Source organism: Geotrypetes seraphini, chromosome 7 (assembly GCF_902459505.1).
Source record: "Geotrypetes seraphini chromosome 7, aGeoSer1.1, whole genome shotgun sequence".
Taxonomy (NCBI): Eukaryota; Metazoa; Chordata; class Amphibia; order Gymnophiona; family Dermophiidae; genus Geotrypetes; species Geotrypetes seraphini.
The window spans coordinates 3,567,390-3,572,383 of NC_047090.1; positions in this window are offsets into that span (position 1 = coordinate 3,567,390).

A 4,994-nucleotide genomic window follows, 5' to 3' on the forward strand; every position below is an offset into this window, starting at 1 on the left:
AAGGGGTCAGTCAGTGGAGCCACCAGAACTTTCCTAAGTTCCTTCAGCACCCCGAGATGTACACCATCTGGCCCCATCATTTTGTCTACCTTTAATTTAACTAGCTCCTCATGAACACAACCCTCAGAAATTCAATCAGGGTCTACCACTCTACCATCCCTGTTTACATTTGTCCTCTGCTGTGCCGCTCCCGGATCTTCAGCTGTGAACACAGAACAGAAATATTTGTTAAGCAATTCAGCCTTTTCTTTATCAGTTTCTACATATCCCTCCCCTTCACTTTTGAGTCTCACAATGCCACATTTGTACTTCTTCCTATCACTGATATGTCCAAAAAATGTTTTGTCTCTCTGTTTTACTATGTCAGCTATTTATTTCTTCCATTTGTATCTTTTCTTTCCTGACTTCTCAACCAGCCTCTCTTAACTTTTTCAGATATTTTTACCTGTCTTCCTCTTTCTGCGATCTTTTGTAGTTTATGAAAGCTAACCTCTTATTCCCTACCTTCTCAGCTACTACTTTTGAGAATCAAAGTAGCCTTCTTTTCCTCTTACTTTTACTTACTTGCCTCACAAAAAGATTTGCCGCACTTATAATAACTCTTTTTGCCCACTGCATTTCTACTCCTTCCAGACATTCTCATCTAGACAGCAATTCATTGATGTAATCTCCCTTCCGAACAAAGTTAGTTTTTTAAAAGTCTAGAATCTTTACTTATGAACGAGCCTTCAATATACCCATCTTAATATTAAACCGTACCATTCAGTGATCACTGGATGCCAGATGATTACCCACTGTAACATCAGAAATACTTTCCCCATTTGTAAGCACTAAGTCCAGTATGACCCCATCCCATTTAGGTTCCATTATCAACTGCTGGAACAGTTCTCCTGGTAGAGAATCCAGGATCTCCCTACTTCTAGAAGACCCTGCAATAGGGATACCCCAATCAATATCCAACATGTTAAAATCACCTATTAGTAAAACGTTCCCTTTATTAGATATATTGGAATGACAAGTGAGGTGATTACATTTGCAGATGACACTAAACTGTTCAAAGTTGTCAAAATGCATGCAGATTGTGAAAAATTGCAGGCAGACCTTAGGAAATTGGAAGACTGGGTGTCCAAGTGGCAGATGAAATTTAATGTGGACAAATGCAAAGTGATGCAGATTGGGAAGAATAACAAAAATCACAGTTACTGGATGCTAGGGTCTATCTTGGGGATTAGCGCCCAAGAAAAGGATCTGGGTGTCATGGTAGACAATACGATGAAACCTTCCACCAAATGTGTGGCAGCAGCCAAAAACAGCAAACAGGATGCTAGGAATTATTTTAAAAGGGATGGTTAACAAGACTAAGAATGTTATAATGCTCTTTATCACTCCATGGTGCGACTTCACCTGGAGTATTGCATTCAATTCTGGTCTCCTTATCTCAAGAAAGATATAGTGGCGCTAGAAAAGGTTCAAAGAAGAGTGACCATGATGATAAAGGGGATGGAACTCCTCTCGTATGAGGAAAGACTAAAAAGGTTAGGGCTCTTCAGCTTGGAAAAGAGACAGCTGAGGGGAGATAGGATTGAAGTCTACAAAATCCTGAGTGGGGTAGAACGGGTACAAGTGAATCGATTTTTCACGCCGTGAAAAATTACAAAGACTAGCGGACACTCGATGAAGTTACAGGGAAATACTTTTAAAACCAATAGGAGGAAATATTTTTTCACTCAGAGAATAGTTAAGCTCTGGAACGCTGAATGATCGACAGAGCATGGCTCATCATTACAGCAGCTAAGTGAACTTTAATATCCGTTACTGTTGCTTGGTGGTGCTGTTGTATACATTTCTGGAGAAATGTGGAGAAATGCAAGGTAATGCATTTAGGCAATAAGAATAAGGAATACGAGTATACAATGTCAGGTGCAACTCTGGGGAAGAGTGAACAAGAAAAGGACCTGGGTGTACTGATAGATAGGACCCTGAAGCCGTCGGCACAATGCGCGGCAGCGGCAAAGAAGGCAAATAGAATGTTGGGCATGATAAAGAAATGAATCTCGAGTAGATCGGAGAAAGTTATAATGCCGCTTTATAGGGCAATGGTCAGACCACACTTGGAATACTGCGTCCAACATTGGTCTCCCTACCTAAAGAAGGATATAAAACTGCTGGAGAGGGTGCAGAGACGAGCAACAAAACTGGTGAAGGGTATGGAGAAACTGGAATACGAGGACAGACTTATAACACTAGGATTGTTCTCCCTTGAGAAAAGGAGACTGCGTGGGGATATGATCGAGACCTTCAAAATACTGAAAGGAATCGACAAAATAGAGCAGAGAAGATTATTTACATTGTCCAATTTGACACAGACTAGAGGACATGTAATGAAGCTAAGGGGGGACAGGTTCAGGACTAATGTCAGGAAGTTCTGCTTCACTCAGAGAGTGGTTGACACCTGGAATGCCCTCCCAGATGAGATTATTGCGGAATCGACCGTCCTAGGCTTCAAGAGCAAACTAGATGCATATCTCCTTAAGAGAGGCATGTAAGGATATGGTGGACTATAAATTACGACAGGTGTACACCTGGCAGGGCCTCCGCGTGTGCGGATCGCCGGACTTCATGGACCGAAAGTCTGATCCGGAGATGGCAGTTCTTATGTTCTTATGGACTCTGTGAACATCACGGCTTTAAAAGATCCTCTAGGCTTTGATGCCTAGAAAAGTTATGAAAAGAACTATTGGGAGGTTTTTTTTGGCCCATGAAGCTGATCTGAGGCCTTTTTCTCCCAATTTTATGATTGCTGATTCTGTAGGTGGATGTGTGCCTGTGACTGAAAGTTTAATGAGACAGTAGTGTCACTGGACTAGGGGATCCAGCTATAAAAGATAGTGTATATGAGTTAGAAAAGAATAAATGGTATTTTAAACTGACTAATTCTCCAGAATAAAGCATGGTAATAAAGCATTATTATACTGTTGCCCAATTCTCCAGCTTTCCTAATCTCTGAAAACATTTCTTCATCTTTCTGCTCATTTTGTCCCGGGGAACGGTAGTATAACCCTACCTTTATATTCCTTCCCTTCACACGTGGAATTTCTATCCATATGGATTCCACACTGCTATCTATGTCATGCAGAATGTTTATTTTATTTTATTCAATTCTCTCTTTAACATATAGCGCAACCGTCCCCCGTCCCCCCCTCCAATTTGATCTACTCTATCTTCGCAATATAATTTGTACCCAGGTAATAGTGTCCCATAAGATTGTCCTCCTTCCACCAGGTCTCTGAGATGCTTATTATATCAACCTCATCATTCAGTGCTAAATACTCTAACTCTCCTATTTTATTTTTTAGGCTACTAGCATTTGTATAAAGACACTTCAAATTGTGTTCTTTCCTTGTAATTGCAGCCGGCTGAGAAGACAGGGAAAATTTGAGTCTTTTACTCTGCCTTCCTCTTAAACCCTCCTAGTTTTCTTTCACAATTATTGAATCCTCTCTACTGGAACTCCCTAAATATCCTGTTTCAATAGTATCTTTCATGAATACATCACACCAAATCATCCGCTCCTAGGCGACTGTCGGCTTTCCCCCACATCTCAGTTTAAAAGCTGTTCTATCTCCTTTTTAAACATTAGTACCAGCAGCTTGGTTCCATCCCAGTTAAGGTGGAGTCCATCCTTTCAGAACAAGCTTCCCCTTTCCCAAAAGGTTGCCCAGTTCCTAACAAATCTAAATCCCTCATCCTTCAACCAAGCATTGAGACTTCGGAGCTCTGCCTGCCTCTTGGGTCCTGCATGTGGAACTGGGAGCATTTCTGAAAATGCTACCCTGGTGGATCTGGATTTCAGCTTCTACCTAAGAGCCTAAATTTGGCTTCTAAAACCTCCCTCCCTCATTTTCCCTTGTCTTGGTTTCTACGTATACCAAAACAGCTGGTTCCCCCCAAGCACTATCTAAAATCCTAAGTAACATGTGAGGTCTGCCACCTTCGCACCAGGCAGGCAAGTGATAAGGCGATCATCATGCCCACAAACAACCCAACTATCTACATGCCTAATGATCAAATCACCAACTACAACAGCTGTCCTAACTCTTCCCTCCTGGGCAGAAGCCCCTGAAGACACATCCTTGGTGCGAGAGGATATTGCATCCCCTGGTGGGCATGTCCTAGCGACAGGATTATTTCCTACTTCACTAGGGTGATGCTCTCCTTCTAGGAGACCTCTCACCTCCAAGGCAGCAAAGGGGCTACCAGATTGGAGGTGGGACTTCTCTACAACATCCTTGTTGGTCTCCTCTTATTTATTGTCTCTCTGCATCCTATATATATATATCTATTTGATTTTGGTGTGAACACACTCCCCAGACTGGAACGAGGTAAGAGCAGGAGAGAAGCCCCAGCCAGCCTTGAAGAGACACACTCCCCAGGCTGGAACGGGGTAAGAGCAGGAGAGAAGCCCCAGCCAGCCAGCCTTGAAGAGACACACTCCCCAGGCTGGAACGGGGTAAGAGCAGGAGAGAAGCTCCAGCCAGCCAGCCTTGAAGAGGCTGGGAGTGTTAACACACTCCCCATGCTGAAATAGGGTAACCTGTCATGTGTAATGTGTAATATTTATCACTTCCATACGAAATAAGGCATTTGCATGGGAATTTTAAAAAGAAAGTAGCTCCCACTGCCAAAACTTTTGGCTTTAGCTGAAGGAATTGCTTTCTTTTAAACTGAGTATGTCTTGAGACATCCAGAAAAATTGTCACTCGTTGACCACAAAACAGATCTTGTTTTAAAAAAATATATAATTCCAAAATAGCCTGTTTTTCAAGCTCCGTCTTGAAGGCCATCAACAGGGTAGCACGTTTACTAATTATATCCTTAGAGGATTCGAGAAACTGTGATACATTCAAACTATCAGGTGAAACTAATTGGTCCATATCACCTTCTTCTACTATTTCCTTAGAAACTCTTGGAATGTAATAGAGATTATCAACTTC